General features: G+C 36.1%; 1 protein-coding gene across 10 annotated transcripts in view; it reads left to right on the top strand.

Annotated features, from left to right (window-relative positions):
* PTPN5 (protein tyrosine phosphatase non-receptor type 5) overlaps nt 1–27,276 on the top strand; it is a 78,547-nt gene that overhangs the window by 13,667 nt on the left and 37,604 nt on the right. For 8 of the 10 annotated variants that reach the window (XM_087879843.1, XM_034416924.2, XM_034416919.2 and 5 more), the window contains exons 2-3: nt 3,060–3,140; nt 4,582–4,720. The exons of 1 other annotated variant lie outside the window; for it this stretch is intronic. The gene's annotated coding sequence lies outside the window, so the exon portion shown is untranslated. The remainder of the gene's footprint in view (nt 1–3,059; nt 3,141–4,581; nt 4,721–27,276) is intronic. One more of the 10 variants, XM_060687721.2, reaches the window with a different exon arrangement.

The raw sequence follows: 27,276 nt of genomic DNA, 5'->3' as shown, positions 1-27,276 counted from the left end.
CGTTAAGCAATAGCCTTCATTCTTTTGTATATTTTTATACAAAGTCATCTTATTGCCCCCACAAACTGGGTCCTCAATTTACCTACCTTAGAAAGGATGGAAGGCTGAGTCAACCTTGAGCCTGGCGAGATTCGATCTTACTTTAATTGCAGACAGCTGGTGTTAAATTACAGTGCTTAGTCTGTTTAACTATCCAGGCTCAAGCTATCCAGAAATGTGATCATGTTGGAGTCTGCACATCTATGTTGAAGGTTATAATGTTTTAATCAGTGTTCTTAACTGGTGTAGTTAACGTTTGGGTTTCGGGCAAGATTCTAGTGTGTCTCTCCTTGATTCTTTGGCTAGCTGTTCCAGGCAGAATATTTCATTTGTTCTGTGGATTTCTAATGCTTACTGGATCCAACAAAAATAATTCCAACTGTCTCATTGGGCCTGGAAGCTTCTAATATTTTCATATATATAGTCTCCTTGAATTTCCTGGGAAACATATTTGTCCTTGTGGCTTTCTTCATGCTCATTTCCTAGAATTACGTATTTTTCTTTGAACAGTTGAAAAGTCATCCTTCTTTTCTAAGATTCCTTGCATTCTGTCATCTTTCTGCTCCTCCCAAATCAATTTAAAAGTTGCTATGCCACTCTTCTGACATGTGCCCGAAGTTTGGTACATCTTGTTTCAGATGCCACCCATTCTTTTGTAAAGACCTGGCTTATCCCAGAAAATATCCAATGCCTCATGAATCTAAACCTTTCCTCCTGGCTTCATTATGTCAACCATGCTCTGAGACTACTCAGCCTTGCTTGTCTAATTGGCCCTGTGTGTGGAACAGTCACGACTTATCTGGTAAAAACATTCCTGTTAAATAGCAAACCATCTTGAGGTATGAATCATATCTATTGAATTAAGTCTGTTTTCTAGGTGATTGAAGTCATACAGGTTGATTAGAACTCGGTTAACTAAATATATTACCTAGCCTTCTTCAAATAGTTTTCCCCATTTCCTGCATATATATATATATATCAACCATGTTTAACCACAAAGATCCCCATTTATAAAGCACCCGTCTTCCCAAATCAGATAATCAGAGCCATACTAAGCAGGGACCAGAGGAAATGTGAGGTGATCTATCATATTATCCTTAGCCATGACAGCTTACATTGATGAGAAAAGATGGGTTGATGGGGACAAGATTTTTAATTTTTTTCTTTGGCAAAACAGGAGTTTTAATTTTGGTCAGAATGAGAGGAAATTTTCCTATGATGATTCCAAGTTTATTTAGGTAGGACAATCTATTGTGGCCTCTCTTTGTAGGAAACAGTATTAAAATCAAAGATTCATCAAATACTACATAAGTTCTCATCACAAAGTCTCTTTTAAATCAAGCTCAGCTCCTGGTGACTTCATGGATATACTTTTCATGGCAACAACATGACACTGACTTTTTTGGGAATGTTTTTTCAAGTTACTTGTCTAGCCAATTTCCCTAATTTTATCACATCCAGGTATTAACCAGGTCTGGTGGCTTTTCCATTTACTTCTAATAATGGTCATCCAAATAATTCTGGAAGTCTACATATAGGCTAAGGTTGTTTTTGTTTTAAAAAAAGAGGATATAAGAAGGTATATAAAAAAGATCTAGTATTGACTATAATTTCAGGTCAGTGTGTAAATGATACTTGCAATTTGCTTAACTTTGGTTAGAAATTCAGTTCAGGTGATTTATTTGAAAACAACAAAGCTGGTTGGATGTGATGGTATCTATTATTTTATTCTGATAAATCAGTTTTTTAAGCACTTTATTGTCATTTATATTAAAAGCAGGGTAAATGGGAGGACATAGTAAATATCTTCCTGTTTTCAGTTGATTCTTACATACTGTATCTTAACAACTCTAATTTAATTATTATAGATCTTTAAATGGATTTGGCATGATCTGCCTCCTTAATTCTTCACCCCACCCTAATTGCTGCTATGTTGATGAAGAATTGTGAAGAAAAGTATTACTAGTGGATTTATTGCATTTATTTTTCTATTAAATGTTTTTCTTTATCTAGATGTAGTATTAGCAAAATCCTATAATGCAGAATCCATAATAGTTGATCACTTCAAGGTACTATATTCTGTTGTATGACTCACATTTAAAAAAATCTAATTTTGTGGCTTCTTGTCACGTGTGCGCCTTGGAAATGGTAGTTCTTTGTCTGTAGAATTAAAGGCCTTTTTATATTTTTTAAAATTCATATTTATCTGGAACTGCATGAAGATGACGTTTGTATTTAAACAGAGACTATTGGTTCAGCGGAGGAAATCACTATTGTAAAAAAATAGGCAAGTGCACATTGGTTGCTTTAAGGCTGTGGATACTGCATAAGGAGAAGGAAAGTCAGCCTGTGGTCTTTGGGGCACATATAACTTAAGTCTAATTTAATTTTTCCTTTGGCCTAACTTCAGAAACTTTGTATAGTACATGTAGTGTATTGAATAGTTTCTGTCTCGGTGTGCATCCTGAGGAGGGCGATGTAGAAAGGAACAGGCTATATTGGGGAAAGGGGACAAAATGATGCTAGAGAAAAAATCAGTGGCTCTGCTCAGTTTTGACTCTTCTTCCACCCACAATTTGCTTTAATTCTACTCATCTTTGACACATGCCCCTCTACATATCCTTCTCAAGGAAATTCATCTTTCAACTAGAAAATGTTGCCAACCTGTGCTATCCATTGACATCAGTTTTCAAGAAACTTAGTTGTGTAATCAAAGCACAATTAGAGCTTCATGATGGAAACATTGGTTCAAATATATCTGATGGTATATATAATGCTATCAATTAGGAGATTGCTGGGTTGCAATTGTCTGATTCTTCTTCTAGAAATGATGTCTTGATTTTGCACATGCTCTGTTCTTTCGCTTTAGTCCCTTCTGTTGTTTTCACATTCCTCCCTCATTATTGCACAGAAGTATTAATTTAGTTAAGTATAAGGCTGTGTTTAATTTTATAATACATTTCTCGTTCATATCCATTGAAGAATACTTTTTTTCCCCTCCCTTTTCTTTCATGCTTTAGGAGAAGTCGATAATTACTGATTTAGCTGTGGAAGTCTTAGAACTGTGGGTCTTAGAATGGCATGGAATTACTGACTGCTAAGTAAGTTGATAGTATTTGCTATACATTTGTTTAAAAGAAGCAAATTGTTTAAATATATGCAATAGAAGGCTGATCTGATGTAACGTGGGACCAAGTCAAAGATATTTACTTTGATTTTATTGTTAATTATTGGGTCAAATAATCCTCTCCTACATTTTGAAATAATTATTGCAAATATATTTTAAATAATAGAATATTCTTGCTTGCTATGTTGTATAGGCAGTCATTTGTGCTAAATAGATGTTCTTTGCATATTGGATTGCATTATTTAAAGACTGTGGAAATCTGAAATTGAATGGTTGAATTTCCCACACAGGCAAAAACTGCCATGGTGTTGGACTAATGACTCATATGCTTTTATTTCCCATTACTGTAACGGAATTGGATATGTTTCTCAATATTAACTCTATTTTAGAACATGAAATTCTAGCCCTCATTCTTCATAAATGTCTAAAGTCAAACATTTTCCTAAATTGGATATTACAGTGTTAAATATTTGGCTTTTAGATTATATATTGAAATAATTGAAACGTAGTATAACAAGGCATACAGTAACATTCTGTAATTTTTAAAAAAGGAAAGAGTTATTACATTTGGAAGCTCGCTGCTGGAAATGAAATTTATAAAGAGATTTATTCCCTGTAGATCATATTATATCAATGCCAGCAATTTTTCAGTAGAACTTGTTTATCCACAGGGTTGGCATATATATGAATATAGAAAGTTGCTGTACATTTTCATCTGATCATTAGCTACTGTAGCTCAGTATTATCAAAACAGATCAATGGCTTTTCAAGAATTTAGAGTAGTATTTATGCAACAATTCAGCTTTTCAAAAAATGTGTTCTAATATTTGTATTTTGATAGAGCTTAGAGAAATTTGAATAAGCTGTAACCATCTGTAACTTAAGTTCTTGTGTGGTTAGAAGTGGCTAGCTGCACTGTGTGGAAAAGGTTGGTTAAGCCTAGAAGACTAGGCTCCCAACTTCTGATATTTATATATAACTTGAGTGGATAAACAAAGTTGTTTCATCTTAGGATGCCTGTGAGACTTTTGCTTTTGGAGAGGAGAAAAAAACAATCTAGATTCAAACAGAAACCAAGATGCTTTCTACATATGTTATGAAAATCTAGCATGTAAATTAGGCTTATTAACTGTTTTATTTAAAATCCTAGGTTCATAATTTGCTACCTTCCCTTATTCTCTTTTATTTTCCCTTTCCAAAATAAGTTGCTTTTTTTGTAACTGGACATTTGGATCTATTCTTTTAAAAGATAATTTCTCACGATAGTTGAGGGCTTTCACAAGAAGGGATGAATCTCTTCTCTCCTTTTGCTGTTGCTTTGACTATCTTAAACAGAAGTTATTCGAATAACTATTTCTACTAAATAAATATTGCAATAAATAATAAATAAATTCTTCATTTTTTTCTTTACAAAGATGTGTTTTTTAAAAAGAAACCCACCATTTTAAAATACAAGGTATTGTTTTAGAGAATACCATTTCTGTCAGGAGACGACCAAAGGAAATACTGGGAGAATTAATCATGTGACTGAGAATTTGAGCTGCTTGACAGATGGTGAGTACATTGTCACAGTTCTGAAAAATAACACAATTTCTGTTTTACTTAAAGAAAGACCCTGAACAACTCATAAATATCCTTGATGTTATAGGAATGGGTATTTCAGAAGTCTCATTATTTTGTCATCCTTTTGTGAGTACTCACTCCCTCCAATCTTCAGCCAGTAATTTCAGCTAAATTTCTTGTGCATTATTAAGCTTTTGGAAGATAACTAGTTTGAAGAATCCTAACTAAACAACATGTTTAGAAGAAACTAAAAACATTTATGTTCTCTCTGCTTTAATGATCTGACAAGACATTAAAAGTGGATCCAAAATATGCCAGCATATATAGAATTTATATAGTTTATGAGTTTATGGGTTCTTTATCCTTTTCCACACCTTTGAGTTTTATCTAAGTGGAACAAAGTATCAGCACCTTGGACAGCAACTTATCAGTATTGAAGGGCTTATCTTTAACTTAAAAGGATGCAGTGGCTCAGTGGCTAAGACGCTGAGCTTGTCAATTGGAAGGTCGGTAGTTCAGCAGTTCGAATCCGTAATGACATGTAATGGGGTGGGCTCCCATTACCTGTCCCAGCTTCTGCCAACCTAGCAGTTCGAAAGCACATAAAAATGCAAGTATTAAAATAGGGACCACCTTTGGTGGGAAGGTAACAGCTTTTCGTGCGCCTTTGGTGTTTAGTCATGCCGGCCACATGACCACCGAGATGTCTTCGCATAGCTCTGGCTCTTCGGCTTTGAAACAGAGATGAGCATCGCCCCCTAGAGTCGGGAACAACTAGCACATATGAGTGAGGGGAACCTTTACCTTTTTATCTTTAACTTACACAAACACACATGCGCATGGGCGCACACACACACACATATGAAAGGAGAAAGGCTTAAAACAAAATTCTAAATGATTAGGATTATTTGCACATTTTGAGAACCATGTATAACTAAGTAATGACCCTAGTTGTATTACTGCAGCATTGATTAAATAATTGATCTACTTGAACCTAAATAAGAGATTTGCTGCATTTGCTGAACGAAATATGAAGAAATCTGTGATTACTGCAAGAACAGAAATAGGGGTGATTGAAGCACAGTTTGGGACAATGTTCATCAAATGGCTAATTTCATTTATGTTTAGAATAATATCAAAAGAAATCTGACTTTGTTAGATTGGTCACACTGCAAATACTATGGTTTCTCTTAAAACATAAATATTTTAATAAAAATTTATTTGTGGTGTACATTGTTACCTTTGCTTGTGATCAGCTCTTGGGACAGCATATAACCTAAATCCTACCTGAAAAGTAAGATTGGGTTTGGGCTTTTTGGTCTATAATGTAAATTCTTTAATAACTAAGTAACTGGACCGTTTCAAAATGCAAGTAGAATCTAGAATTCTTCCTCTCTAGACAATGTATATGTAGAAAATCAGTACGTCCAAGAAATAACTGCAACCCATTCATTTACTGCCATCTTCAGCTGATCTTTTAAGATTAGATTTCACAAAGCACTTCACTTGTTCTTGCTTAAAATGCAACACTGGATCAGCAATTGGAACTTAACTTGTCATCAAATCTGCACAGAACACTAAGCCGGAGTTTGAATTAATAATGGCTTAGTCTTCATCTCTAGTTTACAATACATGAATTTTAACAACTGTTTTTAGCAAGTCCAATAACTGGGGTTTCAGGGATGCTGTTAAGGGATGCTGTTCTTCATATAGATGTGAAGCCAGGGGAACTTCAAAGTATTATTACCACATCCACAGCGTTTTCCTTCTGTGCTTGTGGCATGAGATTTTGTCTTGTATTGTGTCAACCACCTGGGGATCTTTATGTTATGTCTGTAAGGATAATTGGAATAATTGCCTTTAAAATCTAATGGTTGAGTTTTAAGAAATGCACTTTAAGAAGAACCTCCCGGGAGGTTACACGAGGCTGGCTCCAGGGGATTATAAGTGCTTCTTTGAGTGAGGGTGCCTTTCCCGCCGCCTTGAAAGAGGCGGTGGTGAGGCTCCTCCTCAAGAAGCCTTCCCTGGACCCGGCTGAATTAGCTATCTACTGTCCGGTCTCCAACCTTCGTTTTGTGGCGAAGGTTGTTGAGAGTGTGGTGGCACAACAGCTTCCCCGGCACCTGGATGAAGCTATCTATCTGGACCCGTACCAGTCGGGCTTCAGGCAGGGGTACAGCACAGAAACGGCATTGGTCGCATTGGTGGATGATCTCTGGAGGGCTCGGGACAGGGGTTGCTCCTCTGTCCTGGTCTTATTAGATCTCTCAGCGGCTTTTGATACCATCGACCATGGTATCATGCTGCAATGGTTGAGGGGGTTAGGAATAGGGGGCACCGTCCTGCGGTGGTTCTCCTCCTTCCTCTCCGACCGTTCGCAGTTTGTGTTGGCAGGGGGGCAGAGATTGACCTCGAGGCGCCTCGCATGGGGAGTGCCACAAGGGTCGGTCCTCTCGCCCCTTCTGTTCAACATTTATGTGAAGCCGCTGGGTGAGATCATCCGTGGTTTTGGGGTGAGAGTCCATCAGTATGCTGATGATACTCAGCTGTACATCTCCACCCCAGACCACCCCAACGATGCCCTTGATGTGATGTCTCGCTGCCTGGAGGCCGTGTGGGTCTGGATGGGGAGAAATAGGCTCAGACTCAATCCTTCCAAGACCGAGTGGCTGTGGCATCCCGATATAGTCAGCTGGTGCCATCGCTGACTATTGGGGGTGAATCTCTGCCCCCCACAGAGAGGGCTAGCAATCTGGGTGTCCTCCTGGACGCACGGCTGTCTTTAGAAGAGCACATGACAGCCGTGGCCAGGGGGGCTTTTTATCAGGTTTGCCTGATTCACCAGTTGCAGCCCTTTCTGGACCGGGATGCCTTGCGCACGGTCACTCACGCCCTTGTCACCTCCCGGCTGGACTATTGTAATGCTCTCAACATGGGGCTCCCCTTGAAGAGCACTCGGAGGCTCCAACTGGTCCAGAATGTGGCCGTGCGGGTGGTTATGGGCGCAACTTGTTGTGCCCACGTGACACCCCTCCTGTGCGAGCTGCACTGGCTCCCAGTGGTCTTTCGGGTGCGATTCAAGGTGTTGGTCACCACCTTTAAAGCGCTCCATGGCATAGGACCCAGGTACCTTCGAGACCGACTTCTGCCACCAATAGCCTCCCACCGGCCAATCCGCTTCCACAGAGAGGGTCTCCTCAGGGTGCCATCGGCCAAGTTATGTCGGCTGGCGACACCCAGGGGGAGGGCCTTCTCTGTGGGAGCCCCTGCCCTATGGAATGAACTGCTCCCGGAAATGCGTAAGATCTCCGACCTCCGTGTATTTCGCTGTGCCCTCAAGACCCTGCTATTCTGCCAAGCCGGGCTATCAATGTAAATTTTAAATTGGGTGTTTTAAATTTTGGGGGTTTTAAATCTGAGCCAAAATTATTTAATAATTTTAATTATTTTTAAATTGATGTCTGTCTTTGTGCTTTTAATAGGCTGTACACCGCCCTGAGTCCTTCGGGAGAAGGGCGGTATAGAAATAAAGTTGTTGTTGTTGTTGTTGTTGTTGTTGTTATTATTATTATTGATATTTAATTGGTTCATTGCTAAAAACTCATTGGAAAAAGTGTGAATACAAACTAAATAATTTACTGTAAGTGTCTTGTTATTGATTTTGATCCAAACTATATCAGGCTTGCTGATAATAGATGGGAATCATTCCTATTTTCTGTATTTTTCCACTAGAGGGTTGTACATACAATGACAGAATATTTTTAGTTTAGAATTACGGTTAGTAATATTCAACTTTGGTAAAATAATCACATCAGTGAAAATTTTGGAAGACTACTGTTTGTCCTCAGATTACAACGGTGATTATGATGGGAATTTTGGTCATTAAGTAATGAAGTTGTAAAATATGGCATCACATGACTACCCTTAATGATGGCAATTCTGGTAGTCCTAGTTGCCATCATTAAGTGGGATGTGTAGCCTAGGCAACAGTCTGATAAGAGGTAGCTCAGTTTGCGGGGTGGGGTGGGGGAATATGTATGGGAAGCATTTCAGAAGGGACTCTCCTTAGTTTTCCAGAGGCTAAAAAGAGAAGAGGGGAAAAAATACTTTCAGTCTTGCAAGATTCTGTTCATATAACCTTACAGCAAAGAAGAATTAGTTCATCCAGGTGTGTTTCTTGTCTGGACTACCTTGTAAGGCTGACAGTCACAACCTGTTCATCTCTATACAGATCCTTATTGCCTCTATTCACTGGATAAGCAACTAAAGAAGAACATGACTGGCTCAGGATTCTGAGAGTTGAAGTCCACATGTCATAAAAGGGCCATAGTTTCCCAGCCCTGAACTAAAGCAACACTTGTACAACCCAGGGCAGAGATTTGTAACATAGCATGCTAAGGATTCAGTTCACCCCATGCCAACAGAAGACCTCATCTGGTTGTTTCATGTCGCTGTTAAATAGCAGTGGAGGGGAAAAAAAGAGCTCTGAGTCACCCCATTTAGTTAGGGTCTAGGCTTATCTCTCCCTCCGATGCCAATTAGAATTCTCCTACTTAGCGGAAAGAGAAGCACTGTAAAACTGGGCCTCTCAACCTCCTGAGCTGATTTAGAAGCTCCTGAGAAATCCAGGAGAGCCTGGATGAGTGTATCACCCTCCAGAAGTCATCCAGAAATGCAACTAATGCTGTTTAGGTATTGAATGGAAAGAAGTGCAGATAAGAACTAGCAGACACTACCTTCTTAGCTAAACTATTTTCTTATAATGTCTGAAAAAGGAAAATACAGTTTAAGTATGCTCTGGAAGTCTGGCAACAAAATACTCTTTGCAAGAGCTGCCTAAAAGTAGTTTGCTTGTGCAGATTTTATGGGAAACAGTGGTTTAAGAACGTGAAAGAAATGAAATATTCAAGCTTGTTGCTCATTGTTATTCCAACAAGACCTAGGAAAGGGGTTTGGAATCAAGAACACTCTGTGTAAATTAAACTTTTATGTCTTCTGGATGCTCATTAAAGTAACTGTGGTAGAAAATGAAATTGATGTGGGCCTCCTGGGCCACGTACTAATTTAAGTTATTTATTTTTGTGTGGGTGGCCAGGACTACTTGCACATAAGAACTTCAGAGAGAACTAGAATATTTATCAATTTCACAAGTAATAGTTTTGTAAGTTAAATAGTTCTCCAGGGTCAAAGAGCTGCAGAAAACTATACCTTTCAGGATTTCTCTTTCTGGTAAATGGAGTAAATTAACTTTGTGACTCACACATTATAAAGTAAATATATTTTCTTTGTTTCATTATTTTAATATTTGTATTCCTCCATTCAGCCTCAAAATAGGAATTTTTGTTTAAAAAAGTAGTGCTTTCTCTCAGGCTTGCAGTCCAATGCTTTGGATAGTTTGGCCAGTGTACAGAATGAAATGGTATTATCTACTGATGTGCATAGAATGAAATGAGGGATATTATTGGGGGGAGGGAGGATGACAGTGGGTAAGAGCCAAATATATCTGTGTTGGCAGATGAATGGATGCAGGAGAACGGACAATGTTGGTAAAATTTGGGAAAGGTGGTCTGGTGAGATATATAATGTATTGTAGTGTTTTTCAACCTTGACCACTTTAAGAGATGTGGACTTCAACTCCCAGAATTCCCCAGCCAGCCAGCAGGCTGGAGAAATCTGGGAGTTGAAGTCCACCACTCTTAAAGTGGCCAAGGTTGAGAAACATTGCTGTGGTGGGACCATAATAGGAACAGCTAAGGAGAGGGAGGGAAGGAAAAACACTAACAAAATTGAAACTGGTTGTGCTGGGGGATATGCTGGAAACTGATGGATGGAAGCTAGAAGAAGAAGGCACTGCATACCACCTTTGCTCTACTCACCTTATATGAATTTTATTTCATCTCAAACCTGGAACAATCAAACCATAACTGACCTGAAATAGCTTAGTAGAATTTCTGGAATGCAAGTGTTTGTTCTGGGTTTGAAACAAAGCCTATTTTCTATTTCATTCACACCATGAAAGGGAAGACCAAATAACAATTTCACCTTCGGAAAAGACAGTGCCCCAGCTCCAGTTGTCATAGTAACAGCAAGTGAAGGTGACAGTTCTTCATTGTGCTTCTGTTTCACAGGGCAGCTGGTCATTTTAAAATTCTGTATATGTCCCCTATAGTGCCCTGTCCAGAATTTTAATGCTGTAGAAGAGAAGCATAACCATAGATTTCAGAATGGGAAAAAAATCTAGGCTTTGACATCTTTGGTTTTATCATGAGTTGCATTTGTGTATTTAAGTAAATATAATGCTTCAAACAGTGATGATGAAAAGGAAGTTCAAAGAACGATGTTAAATGTACATTTACTTGCTCTTGTCTTATCTCTCATTTTTCTTCTATATTTTCTTCATGCTCCAACTCTTATGCTTTTTGAAATCATAGAATAAGGATTCAGTTTTGCAAACATCCTCCCTCTGATAATTTATAATGCTGGGAAATTAAGGTTTTAGCATCCAATTCTGGCTTTAAATGCATTTGTTCATAAGACTCCGTCTTCTGCAGCTAGAACTAGGGCCCCTCCCCCACCTTTCTTGAACTTTCTTGCTATTAGCCATTGTAAGGCCTTGTTGTTATCTGCTTTGCCAGCTAATTTTTTATGTACAGGCCATGGAATACTTTACCTTGCCATGTCTCTTTCCTATTTTCCTTTGTTTTTTCTTGTAGGGCAGTTTGGTCTCTTCAGTACTCAGTAAACCTACATGTTATACTAGTTTCAGTGCATCTTATTCACTGTCCTTCAGGTATTCTTTCAATGGCGTTTTTTTCTTCAGCTGTCTTATAGAATAGAATAATAGAATTGGAAGGGACCTTGGAGGTCTTCTAGTCCAACCCCCTGTTTAGGCAGGAAACCCTACACCACTTCAGACAAAGGGTTATCTAATCTCTTCTTTAAAACTTCCAGTGTTGGAGCATTTACAACCTCTGGAGACAAGTTGTTCCACTGATTAATTGTTCTAACTGTCAGGAAATTTCTCCTTAGTTCTAAGTTGCTTTTCTCCTTGATTAGTTTCTACCCATCGGTTCTTGTTCTACCCTCAGGTGCTTTAGAGAATAATTTGACTCCCTCTTCTTTTTGGCAACCCCTGAGATATTGGAACACAGCTATCATGTCACCCCTAATCCTTCTTTTCATAAGACTAGACATATCCAGTTTCAGCAACCATTCTTTATATGTTTTATCCTCGAATCCCCTAATAATCTTTGTTGCTCTTCTCTGTTACTCTTTCTAGAATCTCAACATCTTTTTTACATTGTGGTGACAAAAATTGGATGCAGTGTTCCAAGTGTGGCCTTACCAAGGCATTATAGAGTGATGGTAATACTTCACGTGATCTTGCTTCTGTCCCTCTCTTTATGCAGCTTAGAATTGTGTTGGCTTTTTTTGGCAGCTGCAGCACACTACTGGCTCATATTTAAATGATTGTCCGCTAGGACTCCAAGATCCCTCTCAAAGTCATCACTATTGAGCAAGATACCACATATACTGTACCTGTGCATTTTGTTTTTCTTGCCTAAATGTAGAAACTTACTTTTTCATTTTTAATTTCATTTTGTTAGATAGCACCCAATGTTCAAGTCTGTCAAGATCCTTCTGTATCTTAAGCCTATCTTCCGGAATGTTGGCTATTCCTGCTAGGTTGGTGTCATCTGCAAATTTGATGAGTTTCCCATCTATCCCCTTCTCCAAGTCATTGATGTAGATGTTGAAGATTACTGGGCCTAAAACAGAGCCCTGATGTACTTGTAACATTCCACACCCAGCCATTTTTCTTGGTAAGTAGAGTCTGTCAACATCCCTGAGTGAATGAAGGGCCTGATTCATTGTCATTATTTTTCTGGTTGCCTTATCCAAAGTATTTAATTCTGCTTGAGTCCAGTCCACTATTCCAACTGTGTATCTAATGATTGGGATTGCCCAGGTGTTAACTGTCTTGATGGTGTTTCTTCCATTGAGTTTGGACTTTTAACATCTTATTCATCCTCATGCTGTATTCACTTCTAATTTTCTTCTTCACTCTAGTGTATGTGATATTGTCATGTTCTCAGTTGAAAGATGCCTAGGTATTTGTAGCAATTGTCTTCACCCAGACTCTTGATGTTATTTCCATTGGGCATTTTGATTCCTTCAGTTTTCCCTATTTTTCCCTTGTTGATAATGAGGGTGGCACATTTGTCCAGTTCAAATTCCATTGCAATATCTTGGCTGTATATACAGATAGTGTTGAGTTGCAATTCTATTTCAGATGGTGTTTTTCCATATAGCGTCAGATTGGCCATGTAAAGAAGGTGTGATAGCCTGTCAGATGTTTTTGAAGTTTGATTGCCATGGCCTGACTTTTTCGGTATTGTTGACAGAGGAATCAATGCAATGACAAATAATAGTGCTAGGTGTGAAAGATTCTTAAAAGATACTTGAAGATTCCTCTCTCAATATTAACCTCCCTTAGTTTATCATCATTGACAAGCAGCCGTGTCTTGCATTCGGCCACTGATCTTTGCACAAAGCTTGTGATGCTTCTACTGACTCCTGTTACTTCTACGCACTTGATTATTCAATCATGTGGCAGGGAATCGAGTGCCTTCCTGTAATCAATCCAAACTATTCAAGTTGGTCTTCCTTCTCTTGCAGTTCTCCAAAAAACATCTTGTTTATTAAGAGCTAATCTTTTGTTCCTGTGCTATTTGGGCTGTTTCCTTTCTGTTCATGTGGAAAGAGTTTGCTTGCTGTTGGACTGCTTCAGCTACTACATCAGTTAACAATGGTTAGTTAGTAGATAATGGGCTTTGCCTGTTTGTTTTTTTAAACATACTGGCCATGTAATACTTTGCCTTGTTATGTACCATATTTTTCGGAGTATAAGACACACTTTTTCCCCCTAAAAGAAGCTGAAAATTTGGGTGCGTCTCACACTCCGAATGTAGCTTTTTCAAAGCTTTTTTCAGCCCTAACGAGACACTAGCAAGTGAAGCAAGCGATCTTCGTGCTTTGCCTGCTTTTCTCATTGCTGCTCCCTTAGCTGTGCTTTAGAAGCTGTTTTTCAGCCCTAACGAGGTGCTAGCGAGTGAAGCGATCTTCCACACTTGCTTTTCTCATTGCTTCTCTCTCCAAAGATCAGCTGTGCTTTAGAAGTTGTTTTTTATCCCCAAGTAGGGGATAAAAAGTGTGTGCACACTCAAAAACAAGCAAACTAATGTGCTGAAGCTGACCAGACTAAGGACACTAGCCAGATGAATACCTGGTAGTATTAAATCTGGTAGGCAGATTTCCTGTTTTCCTCCCAAAAAACTAAGCTGTGTCTTATACTCTGTTGTGTCTTATACTTCAAAAAATACGGTAGGTTTTGCCAGAGGTTAGCAATATTCAATTACACCTCCCCCCCCCCAGTATGTTGTTAAACTGCTTGTCAACGAGTAGGTGTAGACCAATGTTTCAACCAAAAACCATGCAGTGAATCTTCACCTGGTGCTGACTAATTCTGGGTCGTCTTCTCCCTTTTCTTCACAATTGCTGCTGTTATTACAAGTTCTTTTATTCATCCTTTTCTTTATTCTCACCCACCTCCTTTATCAAAGCTGCAGTCTTATTGTATTATTATATTTCTTTGGGTTGCCCTGAACTGCACTGTTTCTTCTTTGTCAGATGTTCACTAGTTCACTAGATCAGTCTTTCCATTGATGGATTGGTAGAAATGTTTCTGATTTGTCTGAAATTGGAGATTCTGCCTATAGTGTGCAGTTTGAGTTTCACATCTGATTTTCTTCGTATAACTGTTATTTGTTGTTTTGTTATTTCCAATGCTTCCTTAATCTTACTTGTTTCTGGTTATATTTCTTGATCAGGTATTCTTCTTGCTGTTCAGTTTCTTTTATTTCATCTGTTCTAGCTTGCTTGCATCTGATCTTAGCATGCTGGTTTTATTTTCCAGCCAGACCTTTCATTTTGGTGATGACTGTTCATTATTATTATTTTACAAATTCAGTTCTGAACATAAGAGATGGCAGGGTAAATAGAAAAACAGTTGTTGCTCTCTGTGTTAATTAACTTTCTGTGATACCATATATTGATTTGTAAATTATATCTCGATATATAGGGCAAATAGAGAAAAATAAAAAAAATTCTCTGTTCTAATATAGATTTAAATGTTCTTTATCATAATTCTGGTGAATTATTTCCTTTTTCACGGATCTGCAACTCTTGGATCTTGTGTGCCTGATGAATTGTGGCCATTTGATATCTAGCAAGTATTTGAACATAGAATATAGTGACTAATATGCAGCTAGACAATGTTCACAGTGAGATTAAATAAAACAAATTAGAGATGCATCTTAAGCAGCTGATTATTATCACATACAGAAACAAAGAACAAGTCAGGAACTTGTCTTCTGTAATGCTCCTTACCTATCCTTCTTTGGGATTGTATTCATTATTAATGAGGAACTCCTACGCGTAACCATTTGTTTGAAGAGAGAAGTATATATTCTAGTGCCACTGTTGGAACAGAAGGCTGCATTGACTGATTCATTGTCCCTTGAGGTGCTAATAGAACAACAAATGTTCTTGAGATACAAGAACATTTGAATAACTGAATAAAACTTCTTGTCATAGACCTTTATACATGGAATGATGTGGATTGTGTGTAAATAACAAAAGAAGGACAACATATGTGGAAGAAATAAACAAAGTAGGCTATAGAAAGTAGGAATGTTTTTCTGCTTTCTCAAGTAGAAAACTTCCAACTTACCTTAGGTTAACTCCAATTACTAGTGACATTGATTTTCTTTGCCCACTTTCCAGCTGATTGTGGATGATCACTGAGTGAAGGCTTAGTGTTGGACTGCTCACACTCTGTGACTCTTATTTAGTGACTTTGAATTGCCTGAATATACAGTATATATCGGGTTTTTCTCATATCTGATATGGGTACCTTTACTTTTTTAAAATGCTTTTTATTAAAGTTTCATAATGCTAAAACATAATATCAAGTGAAATCATAAAAAAAGAAACAAAAATTGATCTTTACATCATCTTCTTTTCAACATTTTCGCATCAGTAATCTATATTTATACATTTTCTCTTTCTTATCTTAATCTATCTCATACATATGTTCCTAGTATATCATATTCTCCTAATCTAAATATTTTATTTACATTTAACATAAACAGGTACCTATTTTCCTTTCCACAACTTATATCTTCCCATTTGTTTCCATATTTCTCCACCTAATTTAACCATTGTTTAGTTTTCTCCCCCCCACTTTTTTTCTTTTTCCTCTTTCTCCTCCAACCATTTATACCATTTCTCCCAAACTAAGTAATAATCTGTTTCATCTTTTTCTTGTATCTCCTTTGTGAGCTTATCCATTCCTGCACATTCCATAATTTTTCTGATCACCTTATCTTCTGATGATATGTCATTGTTTTTGTAAACATCAAAAAGGAACTTATTATCACATGTGGTGGTCCTGCCAGAAGGCAAAACAATTTTGGCAAACAATTAAAATACAAATAGAAGAAATTATAAATCAACAAATAGAAAAGAGGCCAGAAACTTTCATACTGGGAATAATTACCGGGCCATATGAAAAAGAAATAAGATACTTAATTATTCACATATTGACAGCAGCATGAATAGTTTTCTCGCCCAAAACTGGAAAAACAATGACATTTTCCTGCTGGTTTCAGTCTGTTTTATTTGTAGGTTGCAAATAAAATGAAGGATCCATTGTGAGGATTGTCCTCAACAAATTGTAAGTGAGCATTAGCAAACTGATAATAGCACCACCTGGCACATCTATATGATGTCATGTAGATGTTAAATAGAAATAGAGAGGAAGAGAAAAGCCACGAAGGACATCCCCAGAATAGAGACCTCTGATTTGACCTCTTTCCCTCATCAATATTGATTGAAATCATCCTGGAGAAAGGCCATTCCCAATTCTCTGAGCCCTGACTGTCTAAAAGCTGCTGAGGGATTAAGGAGCACCTAGCTGGATGTGCTATCCCCTGCCAAACGATATCAACAAGTACAATCATTAGTTTGTCAGTAGTATAGCCAGACCTGAATCCTGGCTGAAAGAGACCAACTAATCGGTTTCTTCTAGATCCTTCTGGAGCATTTTCTTAACATTTTAATGATCATGTTGCTTTTATTAATTATTATGGCCCTACTATGGACCATCCAATTTTTAAAATAAGCATATGATATATCTTTTTAGTTTAGCTGCAATGAAATAATTGTGGATGGAACCATTAATCAAGTTTTAGATTTATTAAATTGTGATATAGTTCCACCTAAATTTATTTCTCTTATGTAGAATATGTTACAAACTTCTGTGCTGGAATTTAACCTGGTGAATATATGACAACTTTTAATACTCTTTTTCCCCCCAACTGTGCTTGTTTGCATTTTTTAAAAAAATCTCAATCCTGAATAAACTGCATAGATAAAAATAATATATGCAATAATAACACCAAACAGTTTGTTAAAAACACTTGGCAAATTGAATATTTACTGAACTAATAAATTATTAGCCTTTCTTCCACAAGGCTTATATAACGGTATCTTACTGTGCTGAATGAAATGAGGCAGCTGAAAAGGAGTAGTACAGCAAGAGCTCAATTTTTGCAATTCTTTTTATTGGAATTGTCTTAAATACCATAATGAAACTCCACTGGAGTTTAGAAAACAACACATAGAATTCTACTTCTAAATCTGAATTTTCTTTAAGTGAATCACCCACAATCATCCATATCCAACCAATTAAAGCATCCTGAATAATTTAACCCCTTACGTCTTCAAATTAATATTTGAAGACAGGAAATCTGATTTTATCTTCTCTGACACAAACAATACTGTATAAATTTAAAACCCAGATTTAAAATCTGATATATCATTGGACTGCTTAGAAATCGAATAATAATCGTTGTGTTCTTATTGGCTGATAGAAAATTTACATGTTGTCTTAATTTCTCTTTAGCTGTTTAAGAGTTCTATTTCTAGAAGGATTTTTTCCAGGCTCCCTTAAAATTGATTTATAGTTGTTTTTCTTGGTTTGGGTACTCATGGCTTGTACATATCATCAGTGTTTAAACATACGTAAAAATGGTTCCAAACTGAAGAAAGCTGGTTTTGTGGCTTTTAAAAGCACAAGAATAAGCAATAACAAAGTGTATTTGTTACCTTGTATATCGGCATCATATAGGCTGCATGATTCTCCCTCCCTGTTCTAATTGATTAAAATCAGCTAAGCAAGTTTTAAAACCATTTAACCAGATATTACAATAGGAAGTTGGATTATCTCAAATGGCAGAATAGCAGTGTGTTCAATAAATGTGTGTTGAATAAATTATTGTTTTTCCCCATTTATTAGACACCTAAGACAATATTTTAAAAGAGTTGGCTGTGAATTTTATCAATATCAAAGAGTAAAAGAAAGACATCCCACTATTTGATTTAATATCCTTAAGTTTGTTAATATGATTTAATGAATAAGAATATGACATTAAGATCTGAATATGATTTTCAATTTTATATCAACACTTTGGAATTCATCACTATATGAAGAAATGCAAATTTATTGAATATGAGGTATAGAAAACAATCCTCTGCTCCAGGTTTTATGTGTTGATTCTTCGCTTTCGAACTGATTTTTTATAGATGCAATGGAAAAACTGATCAGTAGAATTCCATATTATTAAATATTAATGCTGTATCTAAAAATCTTTTTTTCCTGTCCTGTTATTTTTTTCTTTCAGCTTGTTTTTCCTTTCCCTTTTTGCATTTTTTCTTTCTTTCTGTATATTAAAGCAAGACTTGCTGGTAATACTTATGAGAAGTACTTGAAGCAAGATGACATTATAAGTTATAATATCATAGAAACAGATATGAGAAAAATGATATTTGTAATTTGCTGTCTCACCATACTACACTGTACAATCCATGATGATGCATCATGATGAGATCATATATATGCAGATTATGTTCTTTGTAATAATCTGCATATACTGTCATAATGCAACTGTTATGCTCCTCTCCCCCATGCCAATGTACTCTACCCTGTTTAAAGAGTAGTGAAAGTTTAGGCCATGGCCTCAGTAGCTTAGCCTAGCAAAGCTACGCTTAGTTGTAAGAGATATCAATGGTGCAGAAATTAAAAGTAGAGCAATCTTCCTCCCATATTCAAGATCCTGAACTCATTTTAAGGGAGGTGGCTAAGGAAAGTTCTGAAGAATAAAGAAGAGACATAGATAACCTTAGAAAAGCACAAGAGGACTTCCGGCTGATATTGTGGCGAGATCGGACATGAAGAGTGTGACTCCACGCTCCTGGGCCGAGTTCTCTCCGTTGGAGGGCTCCGAAAGGAGCTAAAGCCACCCTGTAGGGGTGATGAAGAAAAGATGGTGTCCTGCAGGTCATGGAGAGCAGCAATTCTCCTGCTTGACCCAGGGTTTCTTTCCTCATCCACAACGAGGAGAAGAGGCAGCCATCGTGGCTGCCATGAAGCTGGGACAGCTGAAGCAACAAAGAAAATTGAGCAAGAAGATAAGAAGGAGAAGACGATAAAGATAATGACTGATGAAATAAACCAAAGGAAAAGTACTTTAAGAGATTTTAAAATGGAATCGGATAACCTGGAAGATACTTTTGAAAGGGAGATAGGGGTTTGAGTGGACACTCTGGAGACCTGGCAGCTTAGGAGGATAGAGACGGGAGAAATATTCAGGCTGAATGGTGAAGACACAGATGCTGATAGAGACAAAGATCCAAGAGAAGAGTATGGGAGGCAAGCTAAAAACCGAATAAGAATTGAAGTATTAAAATGGGCAAGAAATGATGGATAGAAAAAAAATATTTTTTTCTTTTTTCCCCCTAATATAATGACAGCCTGATTAAAAACTAGAATAGAGGTAGAAATAAGAATGCACACCTTTATATAAAACAATAGTTAGATGGAAATATTGGAGGATGAAAGATGGTATTATTAGGTATGTTTAAATAATAGCATTATTAGTACTTGAATAGCTGCATTGTGACTTTGAGTAACCAAATAATGAAGGACTATGTCTTAATATAAACATGTGTATTAACACTAGGATTAGTAAAGGATGGCCTGATTAGAAGCTAGAATAGAGGTAGAAATAAGAAATGGGGGAATATTAGTAGATATAATTTTTATATAATAGAATATAAGTAATAATTAGATGGAAAGATTAGAGGTTGAAAGATGGTATTACTATGTAAACTTAATAATATCATTGGCATTAAAATGGAACATTGAAATAATGAATAACTACTCAAACATGTATATCAATACTAGGATTATATAAATTTGATTAATGTTGTTGTTGTTGTTATTATTATTATTATTATTGCTGTTTGTACCAAAATGAATTATACCCAGAGGCCACACTGTTCATGTAATGATATTGATGTATATTTAAAAATAAAAATCCAACTTTAAAAAAAAAAAAAGAAAAGCACAAAAGAATTTGATTAGAAGATAGGTTGCTAGTATTCTTCAATAACTAAGGAGAAATTTTAGTCTGGATCTCAATTTCTCTGAAATCAAGTCATCCTCATTCTCAGAAATTATTGACTTGACTATTATAACATGTAAGCAAATGCAGAATCTTCAAGATCTGGATTAGCAATAACGTCATCCATGAGTGCCAGGGTGTCATTGGCAAACTCCCTTTCCAATTACAGAAAAGGAATAAAAATTTTAAAATAACCTCCCAAAATCTCTCCGCAAAACATTGCCGATCAGCTGAGAGATTGATATTTTTATCTGAAATTTGGTTATGAACTTGCAAGATGTTGATGATCTCGCAGTAGATTGTAGAGTAAAATCATCGAATGTTTGCCAGATTCTTTTTTAATGGGTGACTTGTGCCATTGCACAGAGTTGCATGAAGGCCTCCAGCACAGGATAAGTCTTGAAATAATGGAAGTTCAAGTTACCAACTTCGCATTCACAGTCTTTCCACAACTGCAAGAAACAAGAGACCTGTCAATTGATTCTAGTAAAAAAGAATACAATAACCTTTTCACACATAATCTAAATAGTTTTGTTTTTGTATGTAAAACACATTCATTATGGCTTAGGGCTACATGAATCACCTAGTCAGTAATTCTCAATGTGGAATTAACATGCAACAGACGTTTTGAAAGAAAATAGAATCAGAAGAGTTGTTAGCTAAGGTCACAGAAAAACTTTGGAAATGTCAGGCATAAAAGATTTAAGTCAGTATGTGGAGGTGTAACAAAGCTGACATTGCTACTCATGCCTATGCACAGGAATCTTCTCAACTAATGGTTAGCACCTGCTAGGAGTTAAGGGTCAACGGAATTCAAGTGAAGTTAGGCTGCTTGTGGCTACGTGGGGATTCTAGGCTGATCCCTCTTAACTTCACTCCCAGGTTCTGCCGGTCCTTCCTTTACAGGAACCAACAGAATGAGCTGGAAAAGAAAGTGTAATAAATATATGAAAAATGAAAATACGCTATTAGAAAACTTATTTTATAAGCTGTAATGAGTTTGTTGGTTTTAATTGACATAAATTATCGCATTCTGTGGCACTGTATGTATTGTATTTGAGAAGTGCTCAACTACAACTGCTATTCTCCGAGATAATAACTTACCCAACTGTTGAGAATGTGACGTTGCACTCCCTTACAGCTGAATAGCACCACACAGGAAAGCGTTGTCTAATGTGCAGAATGTTTTGAAGACACCAGTAAGATTTCATGAGAAAACTAAGCCCTGCAGCGCTGCCATTACTAACCATTTAGTATTCAAGGAAGTGGGGCATACTTAATTTGGCACTTTGTTCATACTTAGAACAAAGTGCCAAAACAATCACAAATATATAGTTATAAAGGTTACAAAAATTGCTTGGTGTGAATGTACCTTTTTTCTAAAGAAGTTGGTTACATTTTCAATTCTGCAAATTATTTCACAACTTCAGTTATAATTTGCACTGTTCTAATTTGCAAATACAATTAAGCATGTGCAATTCAAGTGTGATTTATTTTACTCAGGCAACGTAAGTTATTATTTTTTTTTGTTAAATTCTTACTGTTAAATTCTTATTATTAAATTGAACCCCAATCTACATTTATTCTCTTCTATTGGAATTCTTACTAAGGAGTCCTCCAGTGAGATTTCAAAAGAAAAATAAATGTAACGTTCTAATAATACACTGGCATGCAGAAGAATGCAGTATATAATACAATTGCTAATATGTATGAAAAGCAGCCTTTTAAATGTTTGCTGTACGTTATTGCTGCTTAACATACTTCTTTTTCAAAGACTGGAATAGTTTTCATTTTAAAATAGAATCCCTCCTGCTTTTCTTTTTAAAGGCAAAGAAATATCGCTGTGCTCTAGAAAGGAGAAACAAGTAAAATAAATTATGTTCTTCTCTTTTACATGCTGTTGTTTTTACAATAAACATACACGGTGTGACCTTCAAGTTTTGGCTTAGTGTTGTTCTTCCATTTAATTAAGACTTTCTTGAAAACTTGTGTTCTTGACAATGCTAAGCGCCCCTGCTTGTCTGAAGTAGAAACCTTGTAAGGAGAACAATCAGACGTTTGAGAACTCATGAGTAGGTGCTTTGCCACCTTCTTGCTATTAAGCCATGAGCTGCACACTTCATTACAGTGTGCAAGCAACTGATGCAGCAAACATAACAACTCATCAGAGCAATGTAAGATTTAGGCATATCGACACAAAGAACATGCTTTCATATTCATTTGATGCTAATTGTGTGTGTCTTTGGCAAGGAACCACTCTGAAAGAAGAGCATGTAGCTTAACACAGCTTAAACACAACCTAGTCCATTTATTAGAAAAGCGTAGGTGTGCATTGTTGACAGCAATTATTTTTTCAGCTTCTGCCTCTGTCAGGGTGTGGGTGATGGCTTCATTAAAAAGCAAATTCCTATGTTGAGATATGGGAAGAAGAGATCTTTTGTCATACTTCAGAGAAAGTGATAAATTACTGAAATTATTTGTGCTTGAAGGGGAAATTCATTTCTTTATACATTTCTCTCTTTTCTACATTATTTTATCTGTATTTTCTATTTTTCATTATATTTTTTGTAGTTTTTATTTTCTCATTCATTTTTTAATATATTTTTAGTTTGCATTAGTTTTTATCTTTTTAATTGCGTTCTTCAAAAAAAATTTTGAAGCAAATTCTAGAAAGAATAAGGCACGATAAGTAGAGACTGGATTGTGGGATCCTTTAAGCTGAACGCAACCAATCTTTCAACTTCTTTCATATTCCTGGGACATGAGAAACTAGTGGTCTGTGGTGAGAATGGCAATATACCATGATCGCTTACCTCCCAGACTGTTCTAGCAGCAGCTTTGCTGTGGCTGGACACCAAAGAGTGGCGGGACAGAATTAAACTTTGCATATAAATGGTATATGGTGACTTTGGTGTCTGTTTGTTTTTCGGGATTAAAAAAGAGATGAAGTCTACACACTCATTGTCCTGGGAGCCACCCCATTTACCAACAGAGGCTTTTCTATGTTGATAGAAATCAATATTTGAATCAGACAGTTTATAGTATTAATTCTACTAAATTAATCTAAAACATCTAAAACAATTTTATGTTGTATACCTATTTCATTCCCATGAACATGTTGATTGGGTTCACACTTTGCAGAAGGCCACAATATACTTCACAATGGTTTGCAGATAAGATACAGTTGACTAGATCCACATCACATGATGCATCATAAATTGAATGGACAGTCTACCTAACTATGAACCTCACTAATAATATAGGCTCATTTTTTTAAAAAGTAAGATATTTTTATTTTTAGAATAATGAAATACAAAGGAAAAGAAGATCTACACTGGATAATAACACAAAAACAACTACTAAGCATACATAAGACATTTATAAAAACATTATGCAAAACTTTCTAGAAGCACACTTGCCCCTTTCCTTTTGTTTATTCCCCCAATTGCTGAACACAAACTAAGTATTTATATTTTTCATTAAAAATGAAAGATTATTGCTAGTATATATTTAAGTCCTTTCATGTATTAGTTTTGACCAGTCTCATCATGTTTTCCTTCAAAATCATATTCCAAGTGCTTCAATTTGCCCTGCTGTATAATATGTAATATATACAGGAGCCATTTTTGATTAAATTGGTTGAGCTTCTGTTATGAATATATACTGATAATTTTGCCATTGCTGCGTATTATCCAATATTGGTGTTACAATCTGATATAACCAACAAACTTCCCTTTTTTCCAGTGTTGTACCAGATTAGCTCTTATAGCTGTCAGCATTTATCTTAGTATATAGTGATATTTTTTATTTAAGTTTTCTTGAATTATACCTAACAAGAATCTTGTAGTTTTAGTTAAAATATGATTTTTTAAAGGACTTTATGAACATGTTGATGTCTTTTTTCTTTTGAATTCTTTTACACTACTACCACATAGGATAAAAAGTTCATTCTCTATTATGGCATTTCAAATATTTATTTTTCTATGATTTGTCTAATTTGGTCATTGTTGATGGATTTATATACTGTATCACCCTTATCGCAACTATGAATATTTCTTTTAAGTTTTGCATTAACTTCATCATATTTTTTATTTGTTCCATCTTCATGTCATATTTCAATAACAATTTGTTTATTTGTCCTAACAAAATAGTTTTGTATAAGAGTCACAAATTCCTTGATCTTTTTCAAAATAACTCCTTCCATCTTGAGGTCACTTTTTATTCTTCTAGCAATTTGTAAATATATCAAGCAAATTCCTACCTTCAATGAATAGTTGTTCTTTCTATGTTTCCTGAATCTTGATATTGGCCTATATGATTAAATCTTTCTTACAATAGTTGTCCTTAAAGTAAATGACATTTGATGATGGAGAACTTGCTGGAGTTATTTTTGATTTTAAAATATTCCATATGTATTTTTTATCAAACTTCCTCTAATATTCTGTCCTTTCAAATTATTTTCTTCTTTTGTTCCCTTTTACAATAAAGACCAATGAAGTCCATTGGCTAATCTTTTATTATTGATGTTCTACTATTTTTGGATCTTATGAACTTTGTTAGTTCAATTTTACTGTTATGATAAATCCCACCCAAAAAAGTTTTAAATTTTCCAAGATTTTTTAAAAATTCTTTCTCATAATTTATCATAATTGTTCTGAAATATTATATGTCTTTATTAGTTCACAGAGATCCGAATATTTCACTTTTTTTTCCTTATCTCAAAACTGGGCTCTTTTTTTCATAAAGTCTTTTTCTTATAGGATTAAATAGTTTGTTATTTGTTTTTTCTTCACAGATTTTATATCTGGAGAATTCACCAAGTCTATATTTATTTTCATGACCTTTCTTATATTTCCCTGTAATTGAATAATGGTGCATTAGTACTACATCATCTGCATAGCATTTCAACTTTTATTCTCCCTGCACTTTAATCCTAAATATTTGTCTCTCTTCAAGTCTTGTTTGCTAAAACTTCTAAAGCAATTTCAAATAATAAGAGAGAAGGGGGTCAACTTCGCTTTGTGTCTTTGCTTACTGGAAAAGTTGTAGAGAACTTTTTGTTTGCTATTGATATATACACTCAAATTTAAAATGTTTCTCCTGAATTAGTTTAAAATGAAGATAGGTTTGAAGTTTTGTTCAATAACCATAAACATGTACAATACAAACAAATATTCCTCTGATCAGGATCAAGCTATCTTCAGTCATTATGATTGATAGTTCAGTGTTTTTCATTTAGTCTACCCTACTGAATTGTGAAGAATTAAAAAAAAAACTGGTTTGTAAGCTAGATTGAGAGCACTACTTAAATTGTATGCTTTTATTTCGGCTCTGACTGACAATTCAACATCAGATGTTCACAGCTGTTTCTGTTACGTGCGGTTTACTATTAATAAAGTCATGGTTAGGAAACATTTTAAGTACACAATGCTCCAGTCTATGACAATGTGTCACTTGGAATCTCTGGCTCCAAATTAATTATGTCCCAGATTCCTTTGTAAAATTGAAGCTACATGTTTTTTTTGCATATTTAACTATACAGGTATGATTTAAATGTCCTTCAGAGTGAAACATCATACTACAAGTAGTCCTCGACTTACAACAGTTCATTTAGTAAATCTTTAAAAAGTGACTTACAACCATTTTTCACACTTGTGACCACTGCAGTATCCCCATGGCCATGCGATTTATATTCGGATGCTTAATATCTGACTCACATTATGACGGTTGCAGTGTCCTGGGGTCACATGATCACCTTTTGCAACCTTCTGACAAGCAAAGTCAATGGAGAAATCAGATTCATTTAATAACCGTGTTACTAACTTAACAACTGTAGTGATTCAGTTAACAAATGGAACAAGAAAAGTTGTAAAATGGGGATAAAACTCACTTAGCAACATAAATTTTGTGCTCAATTGTCGTAAGTCAAGGACTACCTGAACTTGTATGTCTCCATGACAATCTGCTGCTGATTTCTGATTTAATATTTTTTTCCTCCTCTTGAAGCAGTTTATCTCTTATCTTCTTTACAGGAAAACATGAATTAAGAAAGTGGTAGAAAAAGGTGGGAGTTGATAGCATATTCTGTACATTCATAGTTTGCTAAGCAAGGCTGTCAGAGTTGGTAATACTTCACCCGTCCCCTTAGTCATTGCTTGGAAAAATTTACCTATGTATGCAAAGGAGCCTACCTCATCCAGCTGCCAGATGCATGTACAGCCCCCAGAATTGGTCATTTGGATTGATAATTACGGGAATGGTCCCACATAACTGTATTTTAAATGTGTCTGGAGGTCGGGAAAGACTAGAATAATATGTAACCAGGCACCAAAGCTATAGTCCTCCTCCTTCTACCTTCTTCTCATGACTAAGATGCCATTCTGTCATAAAAGCCATCCTCTGTGAAATAATAGAGAATTTTCTTTACTTGCCCTGTCTCTTATTCCATATGAAATGACAGCTGGACTGAGTGGGCGCAATGTGGAAATTAATGTGTGGAAAGACATGGTGACTCACCGGAGACTGTTTAAAATCAAGCCTTCTTCTCCAGTGTTTTAGCACATGGCTTCTCTTCAGTTTGCTCAGACAGGGCAAGAGGCCATCTGTGGGAGGGAATGGGTAGGGCTGAGAAGAGGGCTGAGAACTGAAGCAGAACGTTCAGCATATTAAAATGAAAATGGATTCAGCTGAGGAGAGGAAACCTGCATTTGTATTTCTAGCCATTTATGAATTTCAGGTTGATAATTTCTAACAAGCAGATTCCCTTTGTGATAGTCACAATCCATTTCTATGTGTAACCCACACATATTTTAGTAATGGGGTTTTTGCGGGGGGGGGGGGGGGAGAAGTATACTAATACAATTGTGAATTATGTATCTTTGATCTTTAGGTAGAAATTAACTGTTGTTCTTTATTCTGAAATAAATGCATGGCTTGAGAATGATGTTTGTTTTTGGATTT

Source organism: Pantherophis guttatus, chromosome 1 (genome assembly GCF_059756535.1).
Source record: "Pantherophis guttatus breed Tessera chromosome 1, ASM5975653v1, whole genome shotgun sequence".
Classification (NCBI taxonomy): Eukaryota; Metazoa; Chordata; class Lepidosauria; order Squamata; family Colubridae; genus Pantherophis; species Pantherophis guttatus.
This window is presented reverse-complemented; position numbering and strand designations above follow the sequence as displayed.